This window comes from Artemia sp. Qi Xiang Cuo, chromosome 16 (assembly GCF_049724085.1).
Source record: "Artemia sp. Qi Xiang Cuo chromosome 16, ASM4972408v1, whole genome shotgun sequence".
NCBI lineage: Eukaryota > Metazoa > Arthropoda > Branchiopoda > Anostraca > Artemiidae > Artemia > Artemia sp. Qi Xiang Cuo.
In genome coordinates, this window is record NC_142809.1 from 8,849,423 (window position 1) to 8,865,675 (window position 16,253).

Consider the following 16,253-nt stretch of genomic DNA (forward strand, 5'->3'; position numbering starts at 1 on the left):
AACAAGGATTCTGAGTTATGCCCTTGGTGCATATAAGGTTTTTATAGATAGTGATGTTGTAAAAACTTCTAAAAGGGCTAATTCAATTGCTAATTAGAAGAGCTTCTGCTCTTTTTAATAGTTGAAAGTGACTGGAGTATAACTAACACCCCTCTCACATCCACCATTTCCCAAAATACAACCAATCAAATTTTTGAGATAACCATTTTGATCGACGTAGCTAAGAAGTCCAAAAATTAGGTTATTGAAAATGACTCTCCCCCCACCGCCCTCAGAGAAAGGGCTCTAAGTTATGCCCTGGGGGCATATAAGGTTTTTTTTATAGAAAGCGTTGTCGTAGAAAATTCAAAAAGGAATCATTCGATTGGAAGTTGAAACGGCTAGTGGCCTTTTTAATGGTCGAAAGTGATTGGAGGGCAAGTAACCCCCTCTCACGCTCACCATTTCCCCAGACACATCCAAACAAAATTTTGAGATTGAAATTATGTCTTTGAGGATGGCAACCCCCTCACAGCCCTCAGGGCAAGGGTTGTAAGTTATGCCCTTGGGCATATAAGGTTTTTATTGAAAGCTTTGTCGTAGAAACTTCAAAAAGGGCTCATTGGATTGGAAATTGAAAGGGCTAGTGTCCTTTTTAATAGTCGGAAGTGATTAGAGGGCAAATAAACCCCCTCTGACGCCCACCATTTCCCCAAACACATCCAGTCAAAATTTTGAGATAGCAACTTTCTTCAACGTAGTTGAATGTTCTGGAAATTAGGTCTTTGAAGATGATATTCCCCCCCCCCTCAGCCCTATGCGCAGGGGTTTTAAGTTATGCCCTCGGGCCAAATGAGGTTTTTATAGAAAGTGTTGTCACAAAAAGTTCAAAAAGGGCTCATTCTATTGGAAAGTGAAATGATTAGTGCCCTTTTTACTGTCCAAAGTGTTTGGAAGGCAACTAATACCCCTTCCACGCCCACCATTTATCCAAACACATCCAATAAAAATTTTGAGATAGCCATTTTGTTTAAAGTGGTTGAAAGGTCCGGAAATTATATTTTTGAGGATTACACTCCCCCCAGAGCCCTTAGGGTAAGGGTTGTATGTTATGTCCTGGGGGCATATAAGGTTTTTATTGAAAGCTTTGTCGTAGAAAATTGAAAAATGGCTCATTCGATTGGAAATTCAAAGGACTAGTGCCCTTTTTAATGGTCCAAAGTGATTTGAGGGCAGCTAACCCCCCTCTCACGCCCATGTTTTCCCCAAGCACATCAAATCAAAATTTTTAGATAGCCATTTCGTTCAACGTATTAAAAGTTTTAGAAATTAGGTCTTTGAGGATGATGACCCCCTCAGAGCCCTCGGAGCAAGGGTTGTAAGTTATGCCCTGGGGATATATAAGGTCTTTATAGATAGTCATGTTGTAAAAACTTCCAAAAGGGCTAATTTAATTGGAAATTAGAAGGGCTTATGCTCTTTTTAATTGTTGAAAGTGACTGGAGTATAACTAACACCCCTCTCACATCCACCATTTCCCAAAATACAACCAATCAAATTTTTGAGATAGCCATTTTGATCGACGTAGCTAAGAAGTCCGGATATTATGCTATTGAAAATGACACTTCCCCCACAGCCCTCAAATAAAGGGCTGTAAGTTATGCCCTGGGGGAATATAACGTTTTTTTTTTAATAGAAAGTGTTGTTGTAGAAAATTCAAAAAGGAATCATTCGATAGGAAATTGAAACGACTAGTGCCCTTTTTAATAGTCGAAAGTGATTGGAGGGCAAGTAACCCCTCTCACGCCCACTATTTCCCAAACACATCCAATCAAAATTTTGAGATTGAAATTATGTCTTTGAGGACGGCAACCCCCTCACAGCCCTCAGGGCGAGGGCTGTAAGTTATACCCTGGGGCATATAAGGTTTTTATTGAAAGCTTTGTATTAGAAACTTCAAAAAGGGCTCATTGGATTGGAAATTGAAAGGGCTAGTGTCCTTTTTAATTGTCGGAAGTGACTAGAGGGCAAATAACCCCCCTCTGACGCCCACCATTTCCCCAAACACATCCAGTCAACATTTTGAGATAGCAACTTTCTTCAACGTGGTTGAACGTTCTGGAAATTAGGTCTTTGAGGATGACAACCCCTTCAAAGCCCTTAGCGCAAGGGTTGTAATTTATGCCCTGGGGACATATAAGGTGTTTATAGAAAGCGTTGTCGTAGAAACTCAAAAGTGGCTCATTTGATTTGAAATTGAAAGGGCTAGTGCCTTTTTATTAGTCAAAAGTGATTGGAAGCCTTGACATTTTTATAATAATATTCCCAAGGCCTGAACATACTTGGCATTTTAATGAAAAAAATACAAATGAATGTGCATTGTCAGTTTAATATACATATACTGATATTTAGTTATCACAAATGTTAATATTATTTGACTTATTAAGGTTATAAGAGTAAAAACATTTATATTTTTCGGTAAAGTGCAAATCATGTTCCGGCCTTGGGAAGGCATAGGGGTTCTGAGCCCTACCTATGTTAATTTCTTCTGGTTTTGAGTTTGACTCCGTTATTTATTGTAATTTCTGTTCGTTTTGGGTTTCATTTATTTATCTATGCTAATTTGTGGTAGTTTCACGCCTGGTAGATTATTTGATTTTATTTCTGCTCATTTTTGGTTAATAGAGTTTTTTTTTTAATTAATATGAATAAAAAGTGCATGGTATCAGTCAAAGTAGTATATGCCCTTTAGAACTGCCTGATGGAGATAGTACTGATTCAAATAAATTTTATGTACAGCTACAGGAATAAATAGACTCAGTTAGAAATATGGTATTTTTGCTCGGAAATTATAATGCCCCGGTGGGTTGAAATAGGGATATATTGTATCCTAGCCTAGTTAAACCAGATGAAAGAGAAGACAACAGTAAAGGTTACCGATTGCTGCAATTTTGTAGGTATAACAATCTAGTTATAACCAATAAGGTTTTTGGTCATAAAATGGCCCATAAGTTAACGTGGTATTCAAGTGATGGTAAAACAGTAAACCTTATTGATTATGTTATTGTAAACCGAAGATTGAAAGAATCGATACAAGATACTAAGGTATATAGGATTAGGATATCTATACCTATTAACCGTAAGGACATCAGTGGCAGATTAATTGACACAGTTTCAGTGCCGTATGCTTTTAATAATTATTTCACTAATGTTCCAAATACTATCTCCTGTTCCCCCTCCCAGTCAGTACACCCTAGCAAGAATTCTAGAGACATGTTTTTCTCTCCAACTAATAGTAAAGAGGTGCTTCAAGTTATTAAATCTCTCTCCAATAGTAGTACAGCTGATTTTTTTGGCATAAGTAATAAGCTTCTTAGGACCGTATCTTCCTATGTTTGTGAACCCGTTTTGCATATAACAAACCTGTCATCTAAAGTACTCAAGAAAACTCTCTTCCAACGTCCTTCTCCCTTTTTATTTGGGATTTATCCTTCAGATTCGTTGATTTCTCTTCATCAGTAAGGCTTCCTTTCCAAATTTTCAACTGCTCATGCACTAATCGACGCCACACAGTTTATACGTTTCCAACTTGACCTTAAAAATTACTGTATTGGGCTGTTTTCTGGATTTTTCAAAGGCCTTTGACATGCTTCATCCCAGTGTTTTACTAAGTAAACTCAACAGCTGCGGGATTCCACTGCACTGTGCTATGTCAATATAAGGAAGGGGGGTTCAAAACATTATGTATACGGCTACAGGTCGTAAAAAATGCCATAATAAACTTCTATTGGCAATTCCAAGAGTCCGATATCTGCGTCAGATCGTGAGCATAAACAACCGAGATGTGTAGGTGAAACTGGCAGCTCATCAGCAGAGGTGTCCCGATGGGAAGGGATGGGAATGCAGGGAGGGGATTGCCTCCCTCCCCCCCTAATTTTTTGGCATTCGTGATTTTTTTTTTTTTTAACACTCCATGTCACAAAGCCTCAATTTTTCCCCAAATAAAAGCCAAAATATCGGGAAATGCAAATCCTAACAGACTCAATGACTATTCATGGTCTAAAACCCTAAATAGTAGATTTTATCTCCCTATCTTGAAAAACGAGGAAAAAAGCTTCTTTTCTCTGTAACATGTCACTATCATTTAGAAATAAAGATCCTTTAAAGCTGGGAATCTTGATTATGGCTTGGCTCAGTTTGAAACGTATGACTATGGGCGTTTGCGCTATACCTAGATGAAGATAACATTAAAAAAAGAAGTGAGGAGCAACGTCTAAAACTTGTAAGTAGCAGAAATTGTTCCCTATATGAAGGGGACTGGCCCTCCCTCAACCCTTGCTCTGTACGGTAAAAGTGGATATCACACACACACAAACACACAAACACACATTTGTAATTTCACTACTAAATGGCTCTACTTCTAGATGAAAAGATGCAAACAAACATACAATAGATTTAATTTCAAAAATGTCTACTAAAAGAGGAGGCTATTGATTCTTGTTCTTGTGAAGCAAACATTAAGCTGGATTTTTTTTTATATGTAGCATTCCAAATCTGCTTTTAATTTGATTATACATCTCTGAAAATTCCTGATTTAAGTTAGAAGCATTCTTTACAGTTTTATCCAGTGATTGTGCTTAAGTATAGCCATTTATAATTCAAGTCACGCCATACAAAGAGTCAATAGACTATGAGAGGGTGCGCTTCACTCTGGAGAGTTGTTCCCGAAACAAAACAGAAAGAAAAATAAAAACCTTGAAACCCAAATACTACAAAGAAATAAATTACTTGTGCTGAATATAAGAATTTTAAAAAGACAACTGAAGATGTAAAGGAAATAAAAATGTGTTAGGACCGAAGGCCATTTCTGCGTGTGATCTGAGTGGATTGAGGTGACGTCAGATTGAGTTGATGTCAGAGGAAATTTAATAAAGTACCTTTGTGAAAAAAAGTATCCAAAAAGTTTGCCTTAGTTGCATTCGTCGTGCCATTTACCAAATAGTATACAATTGTTTTTCTGGCAATATTAGAAAATATTCTAATGAAATATTTTAGGTAAGAAGTTTTTCTTTGCTTTTTGAGTAAGAAAAACAATCTGATGGTCATAATATAACTTCTGAACGATTTATTGTATGATAATGAGTGTTTTTAGTCTAAAGATGGGTTCTTTTTGCTCCAGATCACCATTCAATTATGGATTAACGTTGCCTCCTGATAATACAAAATTGGATCTTAAAAAGTTTACTAATTGGGTACTACCGAAACTGTGTCCCTGGGACACTTTTTTTCACTGTGTCAAAGGATAGCCTTATATTTACATCAGGCGAGTCAGGTCCGAGGAGTTTGTGTTAATAATATAAACTGAGGCGGGCTTATTGAATGTTCAACACAGATTCCTGTAGGTACTGACCCATATTGAATGTTCAACACAGATTCCTGTAGGTACTGACCCATATTGAATGTTCAACACAGATTCCTGTAGGTACTGACCCATATTGAATGTTCAACACAGATTCCTGTAGGTACTGACCCCGAAAGGAGTCAAGCAGCTAGGAGCAACAACGTCACAGGAAAAGGAGAAATTAGACGCAATAGTAGGAATTATCAATGCAATGGGGAGTTTATTCCGTCGTACCTTATTTTTGAAAGTACTTGCTTTGTGGAAAGGCTGATAGTCATTTTTATGAATAACCATGATAATCACAGAAATTACGAGTTTATTTTGGATGCAAAGGAAATGGGGTTGCAAAAATTCAACTCCTTCCATGGGTGTCAAATAAGTTACAGCTCTTTGCTTTAACCGTCTTTTCATCACTAAAAATTTATTTTTACCTAGCCTAGAAACCTGAAAACTAGCCTAGAAACCTCCCTGGGAGATTAGTTACAGATTACGAGATCTCTGAACTTCTCGGGGTTTCTTTCTCAAAAGCTTCCATGTAATCGAACATTATGAGTAAGCCGGGAATTCATCCTTTCTATCGCGATTTCTGGCAAGAACCTAACTTTCTGCCATAATAAACTTCTATTGGCAATTCCAAGAGTCCGATATCTGCGTCAGATCGTGAGCATAAACAACCGAGATGTGTAGGTGAAACTGGCAGCTCATCAGCAGAGGTGTCCCGATGGGAAGGGATGGGAATGCAGGGAGGGGATTGCCTCCCTCCCCCCTAATTTTTTGGCGTTCGTCAAAATTTTTTTGAAGGCGCAAATTTCAGCAGAAATTTTGCAAAATCGGCCGAAATTTAGCAAAATTCTTGATTTCTGCAGAAAATTAGGCATAGATCAGGTTGCGATTTGGTAAAATTTACGAATACCCCCCCCCCCCAATAAAATCAGCATTGGGACGCCCCTGCTCAGCAGTACAAGGATCGTCAGGCCCCCCTTTCTCGTGGGAGGGAGAGTGGATCCTCTTGTTCAAATCACTGTGATTTGTAATTTCACTACTAAATGGCTCTACGGTACTTTTAGTATATATCCCTTACCTAATATTCTCCTAATGTTTCTCTGACACTCAATCCTAATTAAGTATGACAAAATAAGATAAAATATTATGTTTTAGAAACCAATTTGGGCTATATATTTGCACATTAGGGGGTGGGGAGTAAAGTATAGCGGGTCTGCATGCCTGATGTGTTAGGTACATTTATTCTGCATATTATGTAGTATGAATTGTTTTCTAACTTCACACTGCCCAAATACTTTAAACCCATCCCCTTCTCACCCCTAACGTGCAAATATATAGCCCCAATTATATATTGTCCATATATTATGTCACTTCTCTTTGTCTTGTCCCACGCTAAGCTGAAATAAACTGACGAAAAAAAGAAACAGTTTTATAATGCATTAATGAATGGACAACTTAAGCGGTAGGGGGTTTATCATACAAGCAACGGCTCTACTTCTAGATGAAAAAATTCAAACAAACTTTGCAACAGATTTAATTTCAAAAATGTCTACAAAAAGAAGAGATTTCAGATTCTTGTTCTTGTGAAGCAAACATTAAGCTCTATTTTCATTTATAGGGAGTATTCCAAATCTGCTTTTAATTTGATATTACATATGTAAAAAATTCCTGATTTAAATTAGAAGCAGTCTATACTGTTTTATCCAGTGATTGTGTTTAAGTAGCGCCATCTATAACTCAAATCACGCGATTCAAACAGTAAATAGACAATGAGAGGGTGCGCCTTACTCTGGTGATGTGTTACCTGAAATAAAAAAAAAAAATAAAATTAAAACCTTGAAACCGAAAAAGCACTAGGAAACAAATTACTTGTACTGAATATACAAATCTTAAAAAAGTCAACTGAAGATGCAAAGGAAATAGAAGCGTAAAGAGACCGAAGGCCAGATTTGCCAGCCGTAGAAAGTGATTTGAGTGGATTGAGGTGACGCCAGATTATAGTTAAAAGGTTCTAAGACCCGAGCGAGTGGAGGCGAACAAACAAAACTGCCAAGGTGTCTTTTCTGGTAGTTCGCCTTTTGGGAACCGACAGGCGCAAACAACACCATGGCGAAATCTCTCTTATTCCCCCTTTGTCCGACGTCTTCAAATTGGGAGAAAACTGTTATTAAAACTCCCTTGACGCACAGAGTTATTATTTTTATCTTGATAAATAGAGGAATTCATCTTCTCCTCTGGACAGTAAAATTAAAATTTTTTTACCTCATTGGACAAAAAAAAATTCCATTTGTTTGATTGCATGAGTTGCTTTCAGTTAAACTGCTTCCTAGCCCCTTCCCGAGCAAATCCCAGGATATAATTCTGACAGCTCTTCAGAAACTTGTTCATCTCGTTGGCTTACATTATTTTGTTTCGTTTTTCGTCATCAACGAGTTATCAAATGATGCAAATTCGAAGACTAACACAGCAAACTTTAGCATATAGTCTCAGCCAATATCTAAGTGGTGGGAAGGAGGGGGGATAGGATAGGGTTAAAGCTGAAATTTACTTTAAAAACCTAACATCAAATAACGACAAAGGCCACGCTGCCTTTTCATCATAAACAAAAACAACAGGTAAGACACAAGGAGATTTTTTATGACAGTGTTTGCTCAAACCTCAAAGAAATACTTCAACCCTATTTCCATGGGCCGTCCTCGGCAAAACACATATTACAGCAAAACACGTTAAAAAAAAATACAGTAAAATAAGATCTTGACAGCTCAAATTTACAAATTAAAAACAGTCCGAGAATAAAATTTTCAAATTTTAGTGTTAAAGGTCGTATTTTGTTGAAAATCTTTTTTTATATTTATATGTGTTTATCTGAGGACGGTCCTTGGATATAGGGTATACATATTCATCTGAGGTTGTAGTAAATTTCATTTCTTTATAAAACTCATTATGGTTTTACCTGTTGTTTGTATTTTATAATTAAATAAAAGTTTGGTAAGCCTAAATGAATAACATTTCTATAAATCAAAATGAAATTTAGTGGTTAGTTCAGGAGAGATTTTTAGTCCATGAGAGCACTTTTAATGCATCAGATCTTGAAATCACAATCAAAAGAAACTCACAAGAAGCCCAAAGAATCATGACAATAAATTGAATATATCACAATACCTAAAAATAAAACATAATATCCAATCCCAATAAATCACAATACCTAATAAAAATCACAATACACAATACAAATTTTACTTCCCATGCGGACTATCTGAAAAATATTTGTGGAAGCATAAGAATTTTATACTAGAGATATTGGGGGTAGCCAAGGCACGGGTGTAGATCTTTTTTGTAATCTCTTATAAGAGGATTCACGAACTTAAATTTATTATTCCTAAAAATACAAAAATTTCTTTTCCAAAAAATCGAACATTAGGTAGTAATAAACTGTAATTATAGAACCACGCTAATAGTGACAAAACTCTGAAAATGATATATATATACCAAAATAATTCGCTCTGTTTTCCATATTGAATGCAAATGTTTTAATATGAATCAAGTTAACCATTAAAGTCATGAGCCCAATAAAATTTGTCTAATTTTTGGAAAAAAAGGAAAACATCCCTATTAAGGTCAGTGATATTTGATTGAAATGACGTTCTAGAATTACGTAGGCTATGACGTAGCCTATATCAGAGAACTTTGTAAAAGGTTTGTCAGGGTATAACAAGAGTCTTTGCCCTTTACTGAAATTAAATAAAAAGAAAACAGGTTTTTTTAACTGAAAGTAAGGAACGACGTTAAAACTTAAAACTAACATAATTTTTTCCTTATATGCAGGGGGCTGTCCCCGCCTCACTGCCTCGCTCTTCACTCTAATTTTTTTTTGTTTTTAAAAAAATAGAGTTGTGATAAATTAAAAATTTTGCGTGAAGAGCAAGGCGTTGCGGAAGGGACAGCCCCTTTCATATACGAAATAATTTTTGTTCGTTTTAAGTTTTAACGTCGTTCCTTACTTTCAGTTAAAAAAAAAAACGGTTTTTTTTATTTAATTTTTGAACGTTTTGGCTCACCGTACATGAATAATTAAAACAAAATTTGCATATTAATTTTACTTTTATTTGGTTAAATGGCTTTCCCGAAACTTGTTTAATTTTATTTGCGAACGTTTTTATTTGTAATAAATATACGTAACTTACGAATTAACTTACGTAACGAACTTCTATATTCATATATTTTTAATACATATTTTAGGGGGCTCGCCCCCTAGTCAATACCTCGCTCTTTAAGCTAAAGTTTGAATTTTGTTCCAATTCTTTAAAATTGGCCCCGTAATCACAAAGGCCGTTATTTAGAATAAATAGCTCTTATGAAAGTACTAAAAAATCTTTGGCTTAAAGAGCAAGGTATTGACTAGGGGGTGAACTCAATCATACACGTAATATTTTCTGTTCGTTTTAAGTTTTGATGTTGCTGCATATTTTCAGTTGGAAAACTTGTTTTTTTTATGTTTAATTTCTGATATTCTTTTTAAATAATGCTGGGAAATCTGGCACCCCCTTCATAGGAATTTCCCTTTCCCCATGAAAACTTCCTTCAGGAAAAGATCCTAACACGTAACCCCCGACCCCTCCCCCCTCACTACCAGAAAAAATCCCCCCTGAAAACGTCTGTATATTTTCCCAATAATCAATGCTATATGTTAACATTGGGTAAAGTTCATAACTTTCAGCCCTCCCCCCGAGGATTTCGGGAGATTAAGTCATCCTAAAGGACATAGTTATCATATTTTCAACCATGCTGAACAAAATGGCTGTCTCAAAATTTTGATCAGGTGAATTTGGGAAAAAAATGAGCGTGGGAGGGAGTCTAGTTGCCCTCCATTTTTTTGGTCACTTAAAAAGGGCACTGGAACTTTAAATTTTCTGTTCCAATGAGTCCTCCCATGATATTCTAGGACCACTGGATCGATACGATCACCCCTGGGAAAATAAATAAAAAATAAAAAAGTAAAAAATAAACACGCATCCGTGATCTTTCTTCTGGCAAAAAATGCAAAATTCCACATTTTTGTACATAGGAGCTTGAAACCTCTACAGTAGGGTTCTCTGATACGCTGAATTTAATGGTTTGATTTTCATTAAGGTTCTACAATTTTTAGGGGGTCTTTCCCCCTTTTTTCGAAAATCATCCAAATTTTCTCAGGCGCTCAACTTTTGATGGGTAGAACTAAACTTGACGAAAGCTGTATATTTGAAATGAGCATTAAAGTCAGATTCTTTTGATGTATCTATTGGTATCAAAAACCAGTTTTCTAGATTTTCGGTTACCATTGAGCCGGGTCGCTCCTTTCTTACAGTTCGTTACCACGAACTGTTTGATTAATATGTATTTGATTTATTTTCCCTTTTTTTATTTTATGTTTCAAAAGTTGGAATGAAAATAATTAGTAGTTTTGAGAGGGAGGGAAGGGAACATCTGGCACTGATTTTATTTGTAAACCCTCTTGTTATAACAAGTTTTTCAACTGCAACAGCAGCAACATCAAAACTTTAAACGAACAAAAAATATTACATATATGATTGGGTTCACCCCCTAGTCAATACCTCGCTCTTTAAGCCAAAGATTTTTTAGTAATTTCATAATATTTATTTATTCTAATTAACTGCCTGTGTGATTAAGCGGTCATTTTTAAAGAATTGGAACAAAATTCGAACTTTCGCTTAGAGAGCAGGGTATTGACTAGGGGGCGAACCCCCTAATATACGTATTAAAAATATATGAATATAGAAGACGTTACGTAAGTTAATTCGTAAGTTACGTATATTTATTACTAATAAAAACGTTCGTAAATAAAATTAAACAAGTTTCGAGAAAGCCATTTAACCAAATAAAAGTAAATTAATATTAAAAATTTTGTTTTAATTATTCATGTACGGTGAGCCAAGATCAAAACCCGCATTTATTCAAAAACGTTCAAAAATTAAATTTAAAAAAAACAAGTTTTTGTAACTGAAAGTAAGGAGCAACATTAAAACTTAAAACGAACAGAAATTATTCCGTATATGAAAGGGGCTGTCCCCTCATCAACCCCTCGCTCTTTACGATAAAGTTTGACTTTCTCACAACTCTATTTTTTTTTAACAATGAAAAACTTTAGCGTAAAGAGCGAGGCGTTGAGGAGGGGACAGCCCCTTTCATATACGGAATAATTTCTGTTCGTTTTAAGTTTTAATGTCGCTACTTACTTTCAGTTAAAAAAACTTGTTTTTTTTTTTTTAATTTAATCCACATAAAAGCTCTACTCAAACCAACACTAGGCACATCTGGTATAGCGGACGAAGTCTCGTTTGGATATTCGTCTGATTGTATCTTCAAATTTCCTCTAAAATAAAATAAATTATAACACACAAAAATTTCAATCAAATAAATAAAGCACCACATACTATAAAAGCTGTAATTGGTGATAGACAGTTATTTCGCTCCTCCCTTCTTTTTTCTCCTCTATCTTTCCTTTTCAATTTGCTTAATTCATTTATTTTAAATGGCATGGCAGTTTTTAGTGGTATTTATTTTATTTTTATTATTTTTCTTGTCCTTCTGTTTGATTTTAGTGCTATTCTTTATAAAGAAGAAGAAGGGTAAAGGCTTTAAAAATAGGTAATTTTTAAAACTAAACAGCAATGCGAGGATAATGGCCAATTATTTTAAGTCTTGTCAAACAATTTCTTTGTCATAGTTGAAACAATAGCTACTTCTCTAGTAAAGAGCAAATGATGGCCAAACAAAGTTTATAAAGAAAATATTAATGAGAACTTAAAAAAGGAGTTTGAAAACCATAAAAATTTGCACCGAATGGGAATGGAAAGAGCACCATTGGAGTCCCCATTGTTAAAATTCTTAACTGGATTTTTTTTTTGTCCCTGGATGTTTAACCTTTTATGCTTTAGAGCAGATAAATGGATTTTTTTAATTTTATAATATATTATGATCTTTCCCCTTTAGTGAGTTTGCCCAAGAGGATCATTGTTGGGGCAGAATTCTAAATCACATTAAGAAAGGAATGATTTACAAGAAAAAAAAAATTCATCTGTTAAGCCGTTGCGTGACAAAAGGATGGGAGCTTCATCGGTACATTTCCGTAAGGGCAAGAGTGGGTGCACAGGTCACAGATCTGCAAACAGAAAACTTAAATTCTCGAATTTGGTTCTGCCGGCAGACCCGGTTCAAAGCAAAGGACTTCAACTTTCTGACATGTGTACCTGATAAGCTTGATGTCTGTGCTTCCCATGGGTTGCTAACATTAGAGCGAAACTAATGAATAATCAACGCATACTCTGGGCTACAATCACCTAAAAAGTTTAATTTGCGGTTTAGGTGTGTGCATTAAAATCTAGATGGATCGCATTTAATATATACTATGCTTTACCGAACCCCCTAATGTGTAAATATATAGCCCAAATTTGTTTCTAAACTATTATATTTTCACCCTATTTTGTTTTATATCATTAGCATTAACCAAACTTCACATTTCGCGTGTGTACTAGATCCCATACCGATACCCAGAAATATTCCCATAAATCATAAGGGAATATAATCAATTTCACGATTTTGATGCATTTTTAAAAGGTTCTTTTGACCCCCCCCCACCCCACCCCAAGAAAAAAAGTAAGAACTAAGGCTCAGGGACTTAACAACAATTTCTACCTCACTCTTAAGTCTTATCTCCCTTAGAACTGATTCTTTGTATCTGATGGTTCAATGAGAGCTGGGATGTTTTGGTATTGAAATGCGCCCTTTGAGGTATCTCCCTCCCTCCCTAACTACAAAGAAATCAGTGAGCCCCATTGTAGAAGTTTAAGTGTCTTTTTAAGTTTTGTAATTTGTCCATCAAACAGGTAGTTGTAACGAACTGTAAGTAAGGAGCGACATGGCTCAATAGTAACCGAAACTCTAAAAAGGGATTTTTGATATTAAAAGTCATGCGAAAATATCAGGAATCTATACAGGAATCTTGACTCCATATACAGGAATCTTGACTCCAAAATCACACCATCAAATTCAGCTTATCCGAGAACACTCTTGTAGAAGTTTCAAGCTCCCATTTGCGAAAATGTGGAATTTTGTATTGTTTGCCAGAAGAATGGATTTACCATCCTCCCATGAGAAATTCCCCCCGCGGAAATTGACTACCAATTTCTGGACTACCTGTTTTGGTTTTTGACCATTAAAATTAAGTAGAAGATCTGATAGCATCTATTTTTAAATTTTAATTTATTTCAATTCTGTTTTTCTCTTTTGGAATTGAGTTATGATTGCAGGGTAAGATTTCCTATTTGAAAATATGAAATCAGTGGCAACTGTATATGAGTTGTCTTATGATGGAAGTACACAGAGATAACAGGCTGGAACCAAGAAGTGCCGAACGAGTAACTATTATCCATGGACTTGGTCTTATACTGACTAGAGTTATTACTATCCAAAATCTTTGGGGATGGGCAGGGGCGTAGCTACAGTATTTTCATTGAGGGAGGGGGCAAGAGGAGGTGCTATTGAAATAGATGCAATTAACGCGGTAGTGAAGAAAAGTAACAATTTAACTGACACGCTACTTGGTGAATTTAAAAACATTACGCTATACATTATAAGCAATAAACACACATTAAACAATCATAAATATAAGTGCTAGTGTTTGGATTTTAACAAAAGTATCAGCAATGAGCTGCTGCAGACGACAGTAGCAAAGCGTAAACAAGCTTTCAGGTGGATGACGGCGAATGTCGTATGCACTCGGCTTTTTTCGGCCAGACCACTTATGCTGCATTATATATCCCCCTCCACTTCCCCCAACTCCCCCGCCCAGCACAGGATGCTCGATCTCATAATTGAACCAAGAACTTGTTCTTATAGTTTTGGTAACTGTTGGCACGATTTGCTGATCCAGCTCGTTACCAAAAACTTATTTTACACCCTATATTCTATATTTAGATACTACAGTGGAATATAGCTACGATTTCTTATATCATCTTTCCTTAATTCCTTTGATTTGTCTTAATTTCCCTTTGACTGCTCAGTTTTAAATTTGGAGATAATTTTCCTTGGGGAAATTGTCGGGGTGAGTATTTAGGGGGAGAGTTCTCTGGGGAGAATATTTTGAGGTGGGGAGTAACTTTTTATAGAATTTAACAGAATTTATTTTTCGGGGGGAGGGCATGCGTCGGCTCCTAAGAACGGCATCAATTAGCAAGAAAGACAAGGCCCAAGCAAACATTTTTCTTTACGACTTTGAAAATTTGGTACACATACACATATGCGGGAGAGAAGTCATAAATTTATCTCAATTATCAAATAAGATTTCTGTTGTCACTATTGAGACTTCTCACGAAAAAATCCCTGCTCGGGTACGTCCCTTGACAGGCGAATACATGCTATAAAAGTGATTATAAATTCGTAGTAGATATTGTAGAAACAGCTCCAGTACAAAAACTATTCTTACCAATAATTAGTTTAAAAACAAAATACTATGAAACGGTGAAAACAAAGAAATAAAATGAAACATTAGTAAATAATAATTTTCTTTAATAGCCCATCGACAACTAGCCTCATTTAGCAAAATTATTTAACTCATTTTAACAAAAAACACGTTATTTGAATGACGAGAAGGGGTATGCCCCCTTCTCAACACCTTTAGGGTAAAAATTAAATTTTGTTCCAATCCTTTCAATTTTATGCCAATTATAGCCCATAGTTTTTTTTTTTTTACATAAAAGCAAACTTATAGAAAAAAGAATTGAATAAACTAAAGATAAATTGAAAAAGAAAGCGAATTACGTATAACAAGGCGCAGAAGAAATTTTTAAGAAAGTTAAAGGAAGATTCTATATTACAAGGGCGGATCCAAGATTTTGTTTCGGGGGGGGGGGGGGGTTACTAATTTTTTACTTAGTTTTCGGCTAATTTTACTGATTTTTCCCTAGGTTTTACTAATTTTCGACTTATTTTCGACTCGGTCAAAAATTTCGGGGGAGGGGGGGGGGTTCAAACCGGGTAACCCCTCCCCCCTGGATACGGTCTTGCTATATTATTCTAGTGCATATTTTCATGCTGAATATGGATATGCAATCATAACTCAGCTACAGACCATAGTTTTCCCGTAGCGATCATTTGGATATAGTTTTTTTTAAATCAAATAAATTCAGATAAAAATGGTTTTGATAAGTTTGGGTGAAGGCAGAGTGTCAGAATATAGACACTTCTACTTTAGATAGGACTAACTTTTGCGATTTTAGTTTTACTATTTTAGGTTTATGTAAAATTTACGATTTACGGCGACTTTTATGATTTAATTATCACAAATTTCAGTTGTATCCTTTGTTTTGTACTGAACCCTTTATCGATTATACAGACGGGACCTTAGTGATCATAATTCAAATTGAAATCCCCTGTCCGTGACATTTCTATTTTTTCCCTTGAAATTTCAACGACATTTTTTTCTTTTTCTCCTATCCCAACGAAGTGAGCGAGTGATTTATTGTCAAAAAGTTTCCTTAGAACATCCATAGGATTCTCAGTAAGGCCAGCTTTTGGTATCTTGGTTAGTACTCCATATCTAGACCTGTGATTCCCAACGTGGGTCGTTGACTCCACCGATAGAACACGGGAAAATTTTGGTGTGTCATGGGCAGGATTTGCACCCTTTCGCTTACTATACTTAGAGCCCCAAATATAAAAAAAAATTGCGAATGATGCCGCATTCATATGCGTTCATAGATCAAAAATCATCAATGATGTTATACATTGTACTAAAGGTGTTGTATTCAGACAGTATTTTTCATTAGCATAAAATATGTTTAGAGAACGACCTAAAAAAAAGATACTAAGTTAA